The sequence below is a fragment of the Pan troglodytes genome, chromosome 6 (genome assembly GCF_028858775.2).
Source record: "Pan troglodytes isolate AG18354 chromosome 6, NHGRI_mPanTro3-v2.0_pri, whole genome shotgun sequence".
Taxonomy (NCBI): Eukaryota; Metazoa; Chordata; class Mammalia; order Primates; family Hominidae; genus Pan; species Pan troglodytes.
In genome coordinates this window covers 8,300,028-8,319,054 of record NC_072404.2, presented here as the reverse complement: position 1 = coordinate 8,319,054, position 19,027 = coordinate 8,300,028, and the positions used below count along the sequence as shown (strand labels likewise).

The following is a 19,027-nucleotide window of genomic DNA, read 5'->3' as shown; positions in this document are numbered from 1 at the left end:
GTTTTGGAGATGACCGTGGTGATGGTACAACATGGTGAATGTACTTGATGCCACTGAACTGTATACTAAACTTCATATTAAAATGGCTAGGCCCTGCGCGGTGGCTCACACCTCTCTTCCCAGTACTTTGGGAGGCCAAGACAGGAGGATCGCTTGAGCCCAAGAGTTCAAGACCAGTCAGGGCAACATAGTGAGACCCTGTCTTCGAAAAAATAAAATAAAATGCCAAAAAGGTAATTTTTATGTATATTTCATCCTATAGTTTTTTGTTTGTTTGTTTTCAGAGACAGGGTCTCGCTCTGTTGCCCAGGCTAGAGTGCGGTGGCATAATCACAGCGCCGCTGCAATCGGGACCTTCCAGCCTCAAGAGAATCCTCCCACCTCAGCCTCCCAAAGTGCCAGGATTACAAGCGTGAACCACCGCGCAGGGCCTAGCCATTTTAATATGCAATTTAGTGTACAGTTCAGTGACATTAAGTACACTGCCAAGTACTTGGGACTGAAGGTATGTGCCACCGTGCCCAGCTAATTTCTTTATTTGTAGATAGCATCTCACTGTGTTGCCCAGGCTGGTCTCAAACTCCTGGCCTCAAGCAGTCTTCCTGCCTCAGCTTCCCAAAGTGCCGGGACTATAGGCATGAGCCACCACACCCATCCCATCCTAATGGTGTTTAAAAGAGCGAAAAAGAAGCAGAGTCTTCCCATGCCTAGTACCAGATTTGACTACTCCTCATCATGCTGTCAGTGGTGTATCTTTGGGCAGGTCACTTAATGCCTCCGCGTCAGTTTCCGCATCTGTACAATAAGGGATGACAATTTTTTTTTTTTTTATTTAGACGGAGTGTTGCTCTGTCGCCTAGGCTGGAGTGCAGTGGCACGATCTCGGCTCACTGCAAGCTCCACCTCCCGGGTTCACGCCATTCTCTTGCCTCAGCCTCCCAAGTAGCTGGTAATACAGGCGCCCGCCACCACGCCGGGCTGATTTTTTTTGTATTTTTTTAGTAGAGACGAGGTTTCACCGTATTAGCCAGGATGGTCTCGATCTCCTGACCTTGTGATCCACCTGCCTCGGCCTCCCAAAGTGCTGGGATTACAGGTGTGAGCCAATACGCCTGGGAGTATGTTTTTTCTACATATGCATGCTTACAATAGGGCACAGTAAGAGATTAACAGCAATAACTAATAGAACAATTATAACATATTGTCATAAAAGTTATGTGGATGTGGTGTCTGGTGGTGTGTCTGTGTCTCTCTGTCAAATTTTCTTCATTATGTAATATTTTCCAATCATAATTGACCATAGGTAACTGAAACAGTGGAATGTGAAACTGGGGGTCGGTGGGGCTACTGTGTGTGGAAGCAGTCTTCCCAGATGTAATCAAGATGAAGTCAAAGTGGACGAGAGTGGACCCTAAATCAATGATTGATGTCCTTATTAGAAGAAGGAAATTATGGCCGGGCATGGTGGCTCACGCCTGTAATCCCAGCACTTTGGGAGGCCAAGGTGGGCGGATGCATTACATGAGGTCAGGAGTTCGAGACCAGCCTGAACAACATGGTGAAACCCCATCTCTACTAAAAATACAAAAATTAGCCAGGCATGGTGGCACATGCCTGTAATCTCAGCTACTCGGGAGGCTGAGGCGGGAGAATCACTTGTACCCTGGAGGCGGAGGTTGTGGTGAGCGGAGATTGCACCGTTTCACTCCAGCCTGGGCAACGAGCAAAAATCCATCTCAAAAAAAACAAACAAACAAACCAACAACAACAACAAAAACTTATTCGATTTTTTGTTTTTATTATTATTTTTATTTATTTATTTATTTATTTATTTTTTGAGATGGAGTCTCACTCTGTCGCCCAGGCTGGAGTGCAGTGGTGCTATCTCAGATCGCTGCAAGCTCCGCCTCCCGGGTTCAAGCAATTCTCCTGCCTCAGCCTCCCTAGTAGCTGGGACTACAGGCACCCGCCACCACACCTGGCTAATTTTTTGTATTTTTAGTAGAGACGGGTTTCATCCTGTTAGTCAGGATGGTCTCAATCTCCTGACCTCGTGATCCACCCGCCTTGGCCTCCCGAAGTGCTGGGATTACAGGCGTGAGCCACTGCCCCTGGCCTATTATTATTATTTTTTAACAGGGTCTCACTCTGTCACCCAGGCTAGAGTACAGTAGTGCCGTCGCACCTCACTGTAGCTTCAGTCTCACAGGCTCACCTTAGCCTCCTGAGTATCTGGTAGTACAGATCCACACCACCACATCGGGCTACCTTTTTGTTTTTCTGTAGAGATGGGGTCTCACTATGTTGCTCAGTCTGGTCTTGAACTCCTGGGCTCAAGCAGTTCTCCCAACTCTGCCTCCCAAAGTGCTACAGGCATGAGCCAGCAGGCCTGGCCTCCGCTGGTCTATTTCTGAGCCTCTGAGGTGAAGGAGTGGGAAACCTGAGGCACCGCACCAACCCTGGCAGCAGAGACGGCTGGATGAGGCTCCCGGGCTGACCTGCAGCGTGGCCTGTGTTGTGCTTCCAGGGGTAGATTTTTTTCTTTTTGTTTTTGAGACAAGGTCTCACTCTGTCACCCAGGCCAGGAGCACAGTGGCGCAATCATGGCTCACTGCAGCCTCAAACTCCCAGGCTCGTGATCCTCCCGCCGCCTCCTCCTGAGTAGCTGAGACTATAGGCGTGCACCACTGTGCCCGGCTAATTTTTTAAATTGTTTATTTAGAGGGCGAGGCACAGTGTCTCCCACCGGTAATCCCAGCACTTTGGGAGAGTGAGGCAGGAGGATCACTTGAGGTCAGGAGTTCAAGACTAGCCTGGCCAACATGGTGAAACCCTATCTCTACTAAAAATACAAAATTTAGCCGGGTGTGGCGGCAGGCGCCTGTAATCCCAGCTACTCAGGAGGCTGAGGCAGGAGAATCACTTGAGCCCAGGAGGCAGAGGCTGCAGTGAGCCGAGGTTGTGCCACTGCACTCCAACCTAAATGACAGAGTGAGACTCTGTGTCAAAAAAAAAAAATTGTTTTTAGAGATGGGGGAGAGGGTCTCACAGTGTTAGCCCAAGCTGGTCTTGAATTCCTGGCCTAGAGCAATCCTTCTGTGTTGGCCTCCCAAAGTGCTGGGATTATAGGCATGAGCCACCGCGCTCGGCCCAGGGGTAAGCTTTAATTTCCATCAAAACTCTTTCTAAAGAAACGTGACTTCATTTTAAGGCCAAATTTATAGTTTCCGTGAAATTATAAGTTTTATGGGTTCGTTGCATTTCTATTGATATTAACATTGGTTCATAACTATGAAAATGAAAAATGTTCTGCCACACGGCCCCTTGGGGAAGCCTGACACGGCTGGGGAGAGAGGCTGCCTGAGCCCGGAGACTGGGCCGAGACTAACCCCTCCCTTGCTATCAAGAGAGCCTGAACGTCTCTAGGCCTCAGTTTTCTTACCTCGCAGGCTTGGCGGAGGTTGGATGAGATAATGTAGGAAAGCTGTGCCTTTATTTTCCTGTGGGTTTATCTTAACAGAATGAGAAGTATTTCCAAGTAGGCCAACCAGGTTCTGAGCGTGGGGATTTCATGTCTTTGAGGAAGAGGCTCAGAGCTGGGAAGTGTCCGGTCCCTGAGCCTGGGAGCCATGAACCAGGTGGTAGAGATCCAGGGTGACCCTTCCAGGGCCCAGGCAGGTGAGATCTCTAGTGGGGTGGCTCCGGGTGTAGCCTGGGAGCCTCATGCTGGGCTGGAGAGGACTGAGACTCTGACCTCACCACCTGTCCACCATGGGACAGCCTGGGTGGGTTTGTGGACATTCAGGACCTGTCACAGGAGGCTGAGGCAGGAGGATAGCTTGAGCCTGGAAGGTTGAGGCTGCAGTGAGCCAGGATCGAGCCACTGCACTCTAGCCTGGGCAACAGAGTGAGACCTTGTCTCAAGAAAAGCTAAATTGGCCAGGCGCGGTGTCTCACGCCTGTAATCCCAACATTTTGGGAGCTGAGGTGGGCAGATCTCTTGAAGGCAGGAGTTCAACATCAGCCTAGACAACATGGTGAAATCTCATCTTTACAAAAAATACCAAAAAATTAGTTGTGTGTGGGGGCGTGCTCCTGTAGTCCCAGCTTCTTGGGAGGCTGAGGCAGGAGAATCGCTTGAACATGGGGTGGGGGTAGAGATTGCAGTGAGCCGAGATCACACCACTGCACTCTAGCCTGAGTGACAGAGTGATACACTGTCTCAAAAAAAAAAAAAAGTTAAATTAAAAATATAGGGGGTAGGGTGAAAAAAATAAACTAAAAATATAACAAATTTAAAAGTTTAACATTTAAAAAAGGAAAATAATTTGGGATATAGTGGTGGTGATGGCTGCGTCAGTGTGAACATGCTTTATGCCAATATACCATATGCTTTAACGTGGTTAAGATGGTACATTTTATGTTATGTACACTTTAATATTATGCATTTTTTTTACTTTTTTGTTTTTGTTTTTGAGACAGAGCCTCACTCTGTCACCCAGGCTGGAGTGCAGTGGTGTGATCTCGGCTCACTGCAACCTCCGCCTCCCAGGTTCAAGCAGTTCTCCTGCCTCAGCCTCCTGAGTAGCTGGAATTGCAGGTGTGAGCCACTGCACCAGGCTTTTTTACAATTTTTTTAAAGAAAAAAAAATTGAAAGTCATGATTTTTTGGTTGTAGTTCTCTTGCTAACTTGTGGGTAGCCTATTTTTTTTTTTTTTTGAGACAGAGTCTCACTGTGTTGCCCAGGCTGGAGTGCAGTGGCACAATCTCTGCTCACTGTAACCTCCGCCTCCCGGGTTCAAATGATTCTTCTGCCTCAGCCTCCCCAGTAGCTGAGATTACAGGCGCACACCACTATGCCCGTCTAATTTTTTTTAATTTTTAGTGGAGATGGGGTTTTACCATGTTGGCCAGCTGGCCTCGAACTCCTGACCTCAGGTGATCCGCCCGCCTCGGCCTCTCAGAGTGCTGGGATTACAGGTGTGAGCCTCCGCGCCTGGCCACTCGCTGGGTAACCCTGAAAAAGATACTGGGCCGGGCGCGGTGCCTCACGCCTGTAATCCCAGCACTTTGGGAGGCCGAGGCGGGCGGATCACGAGGTCAGGAGATCGAGACCATCCTGGCTAACATGGTGAAACCCCATCTCTACTAAAAATATAAAAAATTAGCTGGGCGTGGTGGCGGGCGCCTGTAGTCCCAGCTACTTGGGAGGCTGAGGCAGGAGAATGGCGTGAACCCGGAAGGCGGAGCTTGCAGTGAGCTGAGATCGCGCCACTGCACTCCAGCCTGGGCGACAGAGCGAGACTCCATCTCAAAAAAAAAAAAAAAAAAAAAAGAAAGAAAGAAAAGAAAAAGATACTGGACTCGCCAGAGCCTCTGCCTTGTCCTGGGTGGAGCGTGCAGGCTAGAGGGGGAGCTAGGTAGCTTGGACCCATTTAGGTGTCAGGAACTGTGGACAGAATTCGAGTTGGCAGAAGAAACGATTCACCTACAGATGGCGATCTTAGCCCGCCCTTTTCAGCGTGTGAACTAGGCTTGCTTTTTTTACTTAGTTTCTTTTTTAAATTCCTTACATAGCAGGAAGCCCAAAAAGCAGCTTTCTCTCCAGCAAGTTTCTCAGTATCTCAGTAATTTCTCCAGGATGTTCTACATAAACCGGTCTGTGTCCAATCTCGCAGGGCACTTGGAGAAGCAAAGAGGCATCCATGGATTCAAAGGGTCCAGTGTTGGCCAGGCGTGGTGGCTCACGCCTGTAATCTCAACACTGTGGGAGGCCGAAGCGGGCAGATCACCTGAGGTCAGGAGTTCCAGACCAGCCTGGCTAATATGGCGAAACCCCATGTACTAAAAATACAAAACTTAGCTGGCCGTGGTGGCACACGCCTGTAATTCCAGCTACCTGGGAGGCTGACACAGGAGAATTGCTTCAACCTGGGAGGTGGAGGTTGTAGTGAGCCGAGATCACACCACTGCACTCCAGCCTGGGCGACAGAGCAAGACTCCATCTCAACAAAACAAAACAAAAGAAAATAAAATGAGCAAAAAAAAAAAGAATCCAGTGTGGCCCCAAATCATCTGAACTTCCCTGTCTCGTTTGACCATGCTGGCTTCCTCCTGGTTTTCCCTGCCGCCTACTGCCTTCGGCCAAAGGCTCTTTTTTTTTCAAGACAGCATCTCGCTCTGTCGCCCAAGCTGGAGTGTAGTGGTGCGATCTTGGCTCCCTGCAATTTCCACCTCCTGGGTTCAAGCGATTCTTCTGTCTCAGCCTCCTGAGGAGTGAGGACTACAGGCGCCCACCACCAAGCCTGACTAATTTTTGTATTTTTATTAGAAACGGGTTTCGCCGTGTTAGTCAGGCTGGTCTCAAACTCCTGACCTCAGGTGATCCGTCAGCCTCGGCCTCCCAAAGTGCTGGGATTACAGGCGTGAGCCACTGCGCCCGGCCCAAAGGCTCTTATTATTATTATTGTTTTGTGGAGATGGTGGGGGTGGGGAGCTGTCTTGCTATGTTGCCCCAGCTGGTCTTGAACTTCTGGCCTCAAGTAATTCTCCTACCTCAGGCTCCCATGGCTGGGATTACAGGTGAGCACCACGCCCTGTTCAAAGACTTATTTGACTTTCTACCTATGATGTTCAGCTTCTTCAAATGTAGAGGACTGAGGCATGGACGGGAATCAGATGCTCCCTATTTCCCTATTCTTTTTTTTTTTTTTTTTTTGAGACAGAGTCTCAACCTCTGTCGCCCAGGCTGGAGTACAGTGGTGTGATCTCGGCTCACTGCAACCTCGCAACCTCCCCCTCCCAGGCTCAAGAGATCCTCTGAACTCAGCCTCCTGAGTACTTGTGGCTACAGGTGTGAGCCACCACACTTAGATAATTTTTTTCTCTTTTTTTTTTTTTTTTTTTTTTTTGAGACAGAGTCTGTCGCCCAGGCTGGAGTGCAGTGGCGCGATCTCAGCTCACTGCAACCTCCGCCTCCCAGGTTCACGCCCTTCTCCTGCCTCAGCCTCCCAAGTAGCTGGGCCTACAGGCGTCTGCCACCACGCCTGGCTAATTTTTTGTATTTTAGTAGAGACAGGGTTTCACTGTGTTAACCAGGATGATCTAGATCTCCTGACCTCGTGATCTGCCCACCCCGGCCTCCCAAAGTGCTGGGATTACAGGCATGAGCCACCGCGCCCGGCTGCCTGGCCTTTTTTTTGGTTTGTTTTGAGAGAGAGTCTTGCTCTTTCAGCCAGGCTGGAGTGCAGTGGTAAAATCACAGCTCATAGCAGCCTCGACCTCCTGGGTTCAAGCAACCCTCCTGTTTCGGCCTCCCCAGTAGCTGGGGCTACAGGCATGCACCACCATGGCCAGCTAATCTTCTTTTTATTTTTTGTAGAGACCAGGGTCTCACTATGTTGCCCAGGCTGCCCTCAAACTTCTGGGCTCAAGTCCTCTCCTAAAATCTATTTTCTCCTCTGTTCCTCAGAGGAAGCCATCATGTACCTGTAAGTAATGTATTCATTGTTTGGTATTTTTATTTATTTACAGCAGACCCATATGCCATTATAAGAAATAGGCTGGGCACGGTGGCTCACGCCTGTAATGCCAGCACTTTGGGAGGCTGAGCAGGCAGATCACTTGAGGTCAGGAGTTTGAGACCACCCTGGCCAACAAAGTGAAACCCCGTCTCTACTAAAAATACAAAAATTAGCAGGGAGTGGTGGTGGGTGCCTATAATCCCAGCTACTCGGGAGGCTGAGGCAGGAGAATCGCTTGAACCCAGGAGGTGGAAGTTGCAGTGAGCTGAGATCTTGCCACTGCACTTCAGCCTGGGCAACAAGAGTGAAACTCCGTCTCAAAAAACAAAACAAAAATAAGAAATAATACCCTTTGCCCAGTATCCCCTAATGATGCAAAAGTACACAATAATATCACAACCAGAATGTTGACGCAAAAAAAATCTACCAACCTTATTCATATTTCTTCTTTTTTTTTTTTTGGACGGATTCTCACTCTGTCTCGCCCAGGCTAGAGTGTGCAGTGGCACGATCTTGGCTCACTGCATCCTCCACCTCCTGGGTTCAAGTGATCCTCCTGCCTCAGCCTCCCAAGTAGCTGGGATTACAGGTGCCTGCCAGCAGGCCCGGCTAATTTTGTATTTTTAGTAGAGATGGGGTTTTGCCACATGGGCCAGGCTGGTCTTGAACTCCTGACCTCAGGTGATCTGCCTGCCTCAGCCTCCCAAAGTGCTGGGATTACAGGTTTGTGAGCCACTGTGCCTGGCCAGATTTCCTCAGTTTTATTTGTCCCCTTTGGTTCATTGACGTCTTTAAATGGACGTGCCGCACTCCACAGACCCTTCTGCAGTTTTCTTCACCCACAATGATGTTTTCAAGATCTATCCATTCTGGTACATGCTGTTCTAGTTTATACATTGCATGAATATATCACAATTTCTTATTCACTTCACATTCGTATAAAAGTAGGTTGTTTTGGTTTTTTTCAGTGTTATAAATAGTATTACAGTGAAGACTCTTATGCTTGTCTCTATGAGCTGTAGTTTAGAGAATATGACTAAAAGTGGGATTTCCGGGTCACAGGATATCTGCATTCCAATTTATTAGACATTAACAAGTTGTTCTCCAAAGTATCTATACCAATTTACACTCCCTCCTGCAGTGTGGGAATATTGCTTTTTCTTCCTATCTGCTGTGCATGAAAGGGTATCGTGTTGTTTGAATTTGCATTTCTCTGATGTAAGTAGATGTCTGATTCAAGCAGAAAATGAAATTATTAAAAGGATCTAAAATCTCCAGGAGGGCTAGAGAACCAGGCTCAAAGCTATGCAGACAGAAATGTACTAATCAGGCCACAGCTGCTGGGCGGAGATGACACCGTCCCACTGCTGACTGCCGGATGTGACGGCTCAGACGCAGACAACATTGGGGGGCAGACTCCATGCTAGGTGAGCCCCAGCCCCCACTCCCCTTTTTTCTTTTTTTTTTTGTTTTTTGAGACGATGTCTTGCTCTGTCACCCAGGCTGCAATGCAGTGGCGCAGTCTCGGCTCACTGCAACCTCTGCCTCCCAGGTTCAAGTGATTCTTGTACCTCAGCCACCCAAGTAACTGGGATTACAGGCCACCACCACACCTGGCTAATTTTTGGATTTTGGATTTTTAGTAGAGATGAGGTTTTGCCATGTTGGCCAGGCTGGTCTCAAACTCCTGACCTCAGGTGATCTGCCTGCCTCGGCCTCCCAAAGTGATGGGATTACAGGCATGAGCCACTTGGAGCCCACTGTGCTTCAGGGCCCCGGTTCCCCATTTAAGCCTGGGTGGCACACTGGGGAATGAAGAGCTGACATTTTATTTTATTTTATGTTATTTTGTTTTATCTTATTTTATGTTATGTTACGTTATTTTATTTTATTTTTTTGAGACAGGGTCTTGCTCTGTCACCCAGGCTGGAGTGGAGTGGCACAATCTCGGCTCACTGCAACCTCTGCCTCCTGGAGTCAAGTGATCCTCCCACCTCAGTCTCCCAAGTAGCTGGGATTACAGCCACCATGCCTGGCTAATTTTTTTAATTTTTTTTGAGACCGAGTCTCGCTCCATCGCCCAGGCTGGAGTGCAGTGGTGCAATCTCTGCTCACTGCAACCACCACCTCCCGGATTCAAGTGATTCTCCTGCCTCAGCTTCCCGAGTAGCTGGGAGTACAGGCGCCTGCCCCACACCCAGCTAATTTTTGTAGTTTTAGCAGAGATGGGGTTTCACCATGTTGGCCAAGCTGGTCTCGAACTCCTGACCATGTGATCCGCCTGCCTTGGCCTCCCAAAGTGCTGGGATTACAGGCGTGAGCCGCCGTGCCCAGCTGGCTAATTTTCGTGTTGTTGGTATAGATGCGGTTTCATCATGTTGGCCAGGCTGTCCTCAGATGATCCTGAACTTTGATGATCTGCTCTCCTCAGTGTCCCAAAGTGCTGGGATTACAGGTGTGAGCCACCACACCCAGCCACTTTATAATTTTTTTTTTTTTTTTTGAGACGGAGTCTCGCTCTGTCCCCCAGGTTGGAGTGCAGTGGCGTGATCTCGGCCCACTGCTACCTCCGCCTCCCAGGTTCACACGATTCTCCTGCCTCAGCCTCCCAAGTAGCTGGGACTACAGGCACCCACCACCACGCCTGGCTAATTTTTTTGTATTTTTAGTAGAGACGGGGTTTCACCGTGTCAGCCAGGATGGTCTCGATCTCCTGACCTCGAGATCCGCCCGTCTGGGCCTCCCAAAGTGCTGGGATTACAGGTGTGAGCCACTGTGCCCAGCCTATAATTTTTTTAATAAAATAGAGAGGAGGTCTTACTATGTTGCCCAGGCTGATCTTGAACTCCTGAGCTCAAGCGATCTTCCCACCTTGGCCTCCCAAAGTACTAGGATTTTCTTTTTATTTTCCTTTTCTTGTTTTTGAGACTGAGTCTTGCTCTGTCGCCCAGGCTCAATTACGTGATCATGGCTCACTGCAGCCTTGAACTCCTGGGTTCAAGAAATCCTCCCGCCTCAGCCACCCAAATAGCTGGGACTACAGGCGCACGGCACCACGCCTGGCTAATTTTTTTTTTTTTTTTTTTTTTTGAGATGGAGTTTCGCTCTTGTTGCCCAGGCTGCAGTGAAATGGCAGGATCTCAGCTCACTGAAACCTCCACCTCCCCAGTTCAAGCGATTCTCCTCCCTCAGCCTCCTGAGTAGCTGGGATTACAGGCCTGCGCCACCGTGCCTGGCTAATTTTGTATTTTTTAGTAGAGACAGGATTTCTCCATGTTGGTCAGGCTGGTCTTGAACTCCCGACCTCAGGTGATCGGCCCCCTTTGGCCTCCCAAAGTGCTAGGATTACAGGTATAAGCCACTGCATTTGGCTCATATCTGGCATTTTTACCTTCTACAGTGGGAAGATAATCTTCTTTTATTTATTTATTTATTGAGATTGGATCTCGCTCTGTTGCCCAGGCTGGAGTGCAGTGGCACCATATTCGCTCACTGCAAGCTCCGCCTCCCGGGTTTACACCATTCTCCTGCCTCAGCCTCCCCAGTAGCTGGGACTACAGGTGCACGCCGCCACGCCTGGCTAATTTTTTGTATTTTTAGTAGAGATGGGGTTTCACCATGTTAGCCAGGATGGTCTCGATCTCCTGACCTCGTGATCCGCCCTCCTCGGCCTCCCAAGGTGCTGGGATTACAGGCATGAGCCGCCGCGCCCGGCCTGTATGAGCTCTTTATAAGTTCAGGCTTCTAGTCTTTAAACTTTGTATATGTTAAAAATATTTTTTCCCAGGGTGTGGCTCATCTTTGCATCTTTGTTCATGGTGTCTTTCATCATACAGTTTGGTCATACTAAATGGCCAAATTATTAATATTTAAAATTATCAAGGCCAGGTGCGGTGGCTCATGCCTGTAATCCCAGCAGTTTGGGAGGCCAAGGTGGGTGGATTATTTGAGGTCAGGAGTTAGAGACCAGCCTGGCCAACATGGTGAACCCCCACCTCTACTAAAAATACAAAAATCAGGCCAGGCGTGGTGGCTCACACCTGTAATCCCAGCACTCTGGGAGGCCGAGGCAGGTGGATCACCTAAGGTCAGGAGTTCAAGACCAGCCTGACCAATACGGTAAAACCCCGTCTCTACTAAAAATACAAAAAAATTAGCCGGTGGTGGGTGCCTGCAGTCCCAGCTACTTGGGCGGCTGAGGCAGGAGAATTGTGTGAACCCGGGAGGTGGAGCTTGCAGCGAGCCGAGATCATGCCACTGCACTCCAGCCTAGGCGACAGAGCGAGACTCTGTCTCAAAAAAATAAAAAATAAAATAAATAAATAAATAAATAAATGAATAATGTAAATAAATAAATAAAAGCAAGGATGGAGCCCTATTTGGCTGATGGGCTATAGTTTGTCACCCTGTGTCCTGGGCTATAAAAATTACTCTATCTTCTCTCATCTCCACTTACGTGATACTTTTGTCATGCACTGTAATTCTATCCTTTTTTTTTTTTGGGAGATGGAGTCTCGCTCTGTCGCCCAGGCTGCAGTGCAGTGGCCTGATCTCGGCTCACCGCAACCTCTGCCTCCTGAGTTAAGCGATTCTCCTGCTTCAGGCTCCCAAGTAGCTGTGGCTATAGCCCCGCACCACCGCGTCCGGCTGATTTTTGTATTTTTTAGTACAGACAGGGTTTCACCATATTGGCCAGGCTGGTCTTGAACTCCTGACCTCAAGTGATCTGCCCTCCTCAGCCTCCCAAAGTGCTGGGATTACAGGCGTGAGCCACTGCGCCCAGCCGTGTAATTCTATCCTTAATAAAACCCTTGAGATTATTATTACTAATACATGCCATCAGTGCTTTTGAGATTTATCCATCTTGTGTATTGAACATTTCTTTTCTCATTCCAGGCCTTCTACCTGGAATTGCTTTCTTTCTACCTGAAGTACATTTATTTATTTATTTATTTATTATTTATTTATTTATTTTTTTTTTGAGACAGCATTTCCCTCTTATTGCCCAGGCTGGAGTGCAGGGGTGAGATCTCGGCTCACTGCAACCTCCACCTCCCAGATGCAAGCGATTCTCCTTGCATCTGAGAGATCCAGATGCAAGGATCAATCTCCTGATCTTGTGATCCGCCCGTCTCAGCCTCCCAAAGTGCTGGGATTACAGGCGTGAGCCACCCGGCCCGGCCTATTTTTAATTTTTTCTCACTCTGTCATCCAGGCTGGAGTGCAGTGGTGCGATCTCCGCTCACTGCAACCTCCAACTCCTGGGTTCAAGTGATTCTCCTGGCTCAGCCTCCCGAGTAGCTCAGATTACACACCCGGCTAATTTTTGTATTTTTAGTAGAGATGGGGCTTCACCATGTTGGCCAGGCTGGTCTTGAACTCCTGACCTCAGGTGATCTGCCTGCGTCAGCCTCCGAAGTGCTAGGATTACAGGTGTGAGCCACTGCGCCTGGTCGATGCTTGTTTTTAGTTTTTGGTTTTTGCTTTTGAGACAGGCTCTTGCCTCTATCACCCAGGTTGGAGTGAAGTGGTGAGAACATGGCTCTCTGCAGCCTCTAACTCCTGGGCTCCAGCAATCCTCCCATCTCGGCCTCCCAAAGTGCTAGGACTGCGGGTGTAAGCCATGGCACCTAGCCTTCAACTTCATTTTTGCTTTTTTTTGAGATGGAGTCTTGCTCTTGTTGCCCAGGCTGGAGTGCAGTAGTGCGACCTCAGCTCACTGTAACCTCTGCCTCCTGGGTTCTAGCGATTCTCCTGCCTCAGCCTCCCGAGTAGCTGGAATTACAGGCACCTGCCACCACACCCGGCTAATTTTTGTATTTTTAGTATAGAAGGGGTTTTGCCATGTTGGCCAGCCTGGTCTCAAACCCCTGGCCTCAAGTGATCCTCCTGCCTCAGCCTCATGTGAGCCACGGCACCTGGCTGATCAATTTTATTTATTTTCTTTTTTCTTTTTCTTTTCTTTTCTTTTTCTTTCTTTCCTTTTCTTTTTTTTTTTTTAAGAGAAGATCTGGATGTCACCCAGGCTGGAGTGAATGGCGTGATCACAGCCTGTTGCAGCCTCAACCACTTGGGCTCCAGTGATCCTCCCACCTCAGTTTCTTGAGTAGCTGGAGATGCATGCCACCATGCCTGGCTAATTTTCTTCAGAGACAGCATCTTGCTATGTTGCCCAGGCTGGTCTTAAATTCCTGGGCTCAAGTGATCCTCCTGCCTTGGCCTCCCAAAGTGCTGGGATTACAAGCATGAGCCACTGTACCCGAGTACTGATTAGTTTTAGAGGTTTTTTTTTTTTTTTTTTTTTTTTGAGAAGCAGCCTCCCTCTGTTACCCAGGCTGGAGTGCAGTGGCGCAATCTTGGGTCACTGCAACCTCCGCCCTCCGGGTTCAAGCGATTCTCCTGCTACAGCCTCCTGAGTAGCTGGGAGTACACACATACGCCACTATGTCTGGCTGACTTCTGTATTATTAGCAGAGATGGGGTTTCACTATATTGGCCAGGCTGGTCTTGAACTCCTGACCTCAAGTGACCTGCCCTCCTCAGCCTCCCAAAGTACTGGGATTACAGGCGTGAGCCACTGCACCTGGCCTAGTTTTAGAGTTTGACAAATAAAGTATACATGCAGTAGTCCTAAAGGAACCTGTAAAAATATAGAGTGTCCTAGAATAACCATTAAAAGAACAGAAACAGGGAAAAATAGAATTTTGAAAATTCCAAAAAAAAAGCAAGAAAAGAGAAAAAACCCTTTCCCACTCATAAAGCTATTTTCCTCTAAAAGTTTTGTAGTGTGGGCCGGGCATGGTGGCTCACACCTGTAATCCCAGCACTTTGGGAGGCCGAGGTGGGCAGATCACGTGAGGTCGGGAGTTCGAGACCAGCCTGACCAACATGGAGAAACCCCATCTATAATTAAAAAAAAAAAATTACGAAAATTAGCCGGGCATGGTGGCGCATGCCTGTAATCCCAGCTACTTGGGAAACTGAGGCAGGAGAATCACTTGAACCGGGGAGGTAGAGGTTGCAGTGAGCCGAGATCGTGCCATTGCACTCCAGCCTGACAATAAGAGTGAAATTCTGTCTCAAAAAAAAAAAAAAAAAGTTTTGTAGTCTAGCTTTTCATATGTAGATATATGATTCAATTCAAATTTTTTGTTTGTATTTTTGGTGTGCAAGATGGGTCTCATTTTTATTTTCTCTTAAAATAGCCAATTGTAGAGCACTCTTTGTTCCATAAATGGTGTTTCCCAGTGATATGGAAGTGCCAATCTCTGTTATCTACCACGTGCAGAAAATACATGGTTCCGTTTCTGGGCTCTCTATTCTGTTCTTTTTAAAAATAAATCTATGTGTTCTTATTTATCTGTTCTTATATATCTAATTCTGCCTGTTTTAAATATTATAGCATAATAATTTCTGATATCTGGTAGTGAAAATTCTCCTTATCTTTCTTCTTCAAAATTGCTTTGGCTAATCTTGATTCTATACTCTTTCATTTGGATTTAGAATTCGCTTGGTAATTTCCTGAAGAGATTTCAAAAAAAATGGAAATTACATTAATTTTATACATCAATTTGGGTCAATTGTTACTTTAGATATATTGAATCTTTGCTATCTGTGAATAGTTCTAGGTCTTCATCCCTTTAGATCTTCTTTTAAGTCTTTTAATAAAGTTTTATAATTTTCTCCCAGCACTTTGGGAGGCCAGGGTGGGTGGATCATGAGGTCAGGAGATCGAGACCATCTTGGCCAACATGGTGAAACCCCATCTCTACTAAAATTAAAAAAAGAAAATTAGCTGGGCGTGGTGGCACGTGCCTGTAGTCCCAGCTACTCGGGAGGCTGAGGCAGGAGAATTGCTTGAACCCAGGAGGTGGAGGTTGCAGTGAGCCGAGATCGTGCCGCTGCACTCCAGCCTGGGCGACAGGGCCAGACTGCATCTCAAAAAATAAAAAATAAATAAGGCTGGGCACAATGGCTCATGCCTGTAATCCCAGCACTTTGGGAGGCTGAGACGAGAGGTTTGCTTGAGCCTAGGAGATCAGTCAGGACAACATAGCAAGACCTTATATCTACAAATAATTTTTAAAAAACAGGTGTGGTGACTTGTGCCTATGGTTCTAGCTATTGGGGAGGCTGAGGTTGGAGGATCACCTGAGCTCTGAAAAGTTGAGGCTGCAGTGAGCTGGGATTGTGCCAGCGCACTCCAGCCTGGGTGACAGGACAGATCTTGTCTCGGAAAAAAAAAGAAATAGAGGCAAGGTCTTGCTATGTTGCCCAGGGTGGTCTCAAACTCCTGATCTTAAACTCCCAGACTCAAGTGATCCTTCTGCCTCGGCCTCCCAAAGTGCTGAAATTATAGGCATGAGCCACCACACCCTGCCAGTATTTTGCTCTTGAATCAAAAAATCCTACTGAATTCTCTTGTTAGTTCTAACAGTTAGTTTATATATTTTATGGAGTTGGGTCAATCCTGTTATTTGAGATTAGCAATCATTGTATTTCTTCCTTCCCAATATTTTTTATTTTTTTGAGACAGTCTTGCTCTGTCGCCCAGGCTGGAGTGCAGAGGTGCAATCTCGGGTCACTGCGACCTCAGCCTCCCGGGTTCAAGCAATTCTTATGCCTCAGTCTCCGCACAGCTGGGACTACAGGCTTGCGCCACCACGCCCGCCAATTTTGTTTTTTGTTTTTTTTTTTTTTGAGACACAGTCTCTCTCTGTTGCCCAGGCTAGAGTGCAGTGGCACGATTTCGGCTCACTGCAACCTCTGCCTCCCGGGTTCATGCCATTCTCCTGCCTCAGCCTCCCGAGTAGCTGGGATTACAGGCACCCGCCACCACGCCTGGCTAATTTTTGGTATTTTTAGTAGAGTCAGAGTTTCACCATGTTAGCCAGGATGGTCTTGATCTCCTGACCTCGTGATCCGCCTGCCTCGGCCTCCCAAAGTGCTGGGATTACAGGTGTGAGCCACCGCGCCTGGCCAATTTTTAGTATTTTTTAGTAGAGATGGGGTTTCGCCATATTGCCCAGACTGGTCTCAAACTCCTGAGCTCAGGCAATCTGCCTGCCTTGGCTTCCCAAAGTGTTAGGATTACAGGCATGAGCCACTGCGCCTGGCCCTTTCGCAGTCTTTATTACACTGTTTGTATTTGTCTTCTTGCTTTAGCTAGATCCTTAAATACAGAGTTTAATAGTTTTCATTATAACAGGCATACTTTTCCCCCCTGATTTTAAAGGGAATAATTTTGAAGTTTAAGCTTTTGATATAATGGTTGCTCTAGGGTTTTTCTTTTCCCTTTTTTTTTTTTTTCCAAGATATCCTTTTATTTGCTTGAGGAAGTTCCTTTATATTCCTAATTAGCTAAAAGAGGTCTTTTGCATACTTGTTTTTTTTTAATGTAATAAAGGGGTTGACTCTGTGATTCTTTAACTAACATCTAAAATTGACCCTGGGCTAATTAATTTTCAATCTTTCATGTTTTCTCGTATGTGCATTTCAGATTATACGTTTCCCTCCAGGCATTGCTCTCTGTCTGCTTCCCTTGAGTTCTGATAAGTAGAACTTTCATTGTCAATTTCAAATAGTCTGTAATTTTATTAGGGATTATTTTACATTTCCAAATACATCGGAGATTTTTGGCTAGAAATGTATTACTGATTTTTATTAAAGTGTAATTTACATAAGGGAAATGCACAGACTTTTGTTTTGTTTTGTTTTGTTTTGTTACAGGGTCTTGCTCTGTCACCCAGGCTGGAGTGCAGGGGTGCAATTACACAGCTCACTGCTACCTCTGCCTCCTGAGCTCAAGTGATCCTCCCTCCTCAGTCTCCCAACTAGCTAGGACCACAGGTGCGTGCCATCACGCCTCGCTAATTGTTTTACTTTTTAGGATCTCCTTGTGTTGCCTGGGCTGGTCTCGAACTCCTGACCTCAAGTGATCTGCCTGCCTCGGCCTCTGAAAGTGTGGGGATTACAGGCATGACCTGTCACACCGGGCTGGAATGCACGGATCTTATATGCTACAAATTAAAGAATCTTCACAGCTACGCACAGTGGTGTGACCCTTATCAAGAGACAGAACATTTCTGTCACTGGCAAAATTCCCCCACGCCCTCCTCCACAATAGGCAACCGCTATACTGATTTCTTTCTTTTTTTTTTTTGAGACAAGGACTCAGTCTGTCACCCAGGCTGGAGTGCAGTAACGCAATCTCGGCTCACTGCAACCTCCGCCTGCTGGGTTCAAGTGATTCTCATGCCTCAGGCTCCCGAGTAGCTGGGATTACAGGCATGCACCACCATGCCCAGCTCATTTTTTTGTTTTTTTAGTAGAGATGAGGTTTCACCATGTTGGCCATGCTGCTCTCGAACTCCTGACCTCAAATGATCTGCCCTCTTTGGTCTCCCAAACTGGTGGGATAACAGGGGTGAGCCACTGTGCCCAGGCTTATTTATTTATTTTTTTGAGAAGGAGTCTCGCTCTGTACCCAGGCTAGAGTACAGTGACGCAATCTCGGCTCACTGCAACCTCCGCCTCCCGGGTTCAAGCGATTCTCCTACCTCAGCCTTCCAAGTAGCTGGGTTTACAGGTGCGCACCACCACGCCCAGCTAATTTTTTGTATTTTTAATAGAGAAGGGATTTCACTGCGTTGGGCAGGCTGGTTTCAAACTCCTGACCTCGTGATCTGCCTGCCTTGGCCTCCCAAAGTGCTAGGATTACAGGTGTGAGCCACCACGCCCAGCATTTTTTAAAAATTTGTTATTATTGTTATTTTTGAGACAGGCTGAAGTTGCCCAGGCTGGAGTGAAATGGCGCGATCTCGGCTCACTGCAAACTCCGCCACCCAGTTCAAGCGATTCTCCTGCCTCAGCCTTCTGAGTAGTTGGGATTACAGGCCTGCGCCACCACACCCGGTTAATTTTGTATTTTTAGTAGATACGGGGTTTCTCCATGTTGGTCAGGCTGGTCTCAAATTCCCTACCTCAGGTGATCTGCCTGCCTCAGCCTCCCAAAGTGCTGGGATCACAGGTGTGAGCCACCGTGCCCAGCCCTTTTTTTTTTTTTCTCGAGATGGAGTTTCACACTGTCACCCAGGCTGGAGTGCAGTGGTGTGATCTTGACTCACTGCAACCTCTGCGTCCAGGGTTCAAACAATTCTCCTGTCTCAGCCTCTCAAGTATCTGGGATGACAGACGCCTGACACCATGCCCAGCTAATTTTTAGCAATTTTAGTAGAGACGGGGTTTCACCATGTTGGCCAGGCTGGCATTATTCTGATTTCTTTCACCATAAATTAACATTCATTTTTCTGAAATTCCATCAAGTTTTGCCTACTGTAGAATTTTTTTTTTTTTGAGACAGAGTCTCGCTCTGTCGCCCAGGCTGGAGTGCAGTGGCGCGGTCTTGGTTCACCGCAAGCTCCGCCTCCTGGGTTCATGCCATTCTCCTGCCTCAGCCTCCCAAGTGGCTAGGACTACAGGCGTCTGCCACCACGCCCGGCTA

At 47.7% G+C, this 19,027-nt stretch overlaps 1 protein-coding gene across 1 annotated transcript in view; it reads left to right on the top strand.

Annotated features, from left to right (window-relative positions):
* Positions 1-19,027, top strand: part of SNX8 (sorting nexin 8) — a 95,152-nt gene that overhangs the window by 860 nt on the left and 75,265 nt on the right. The window lies entirely within an intron of this gene.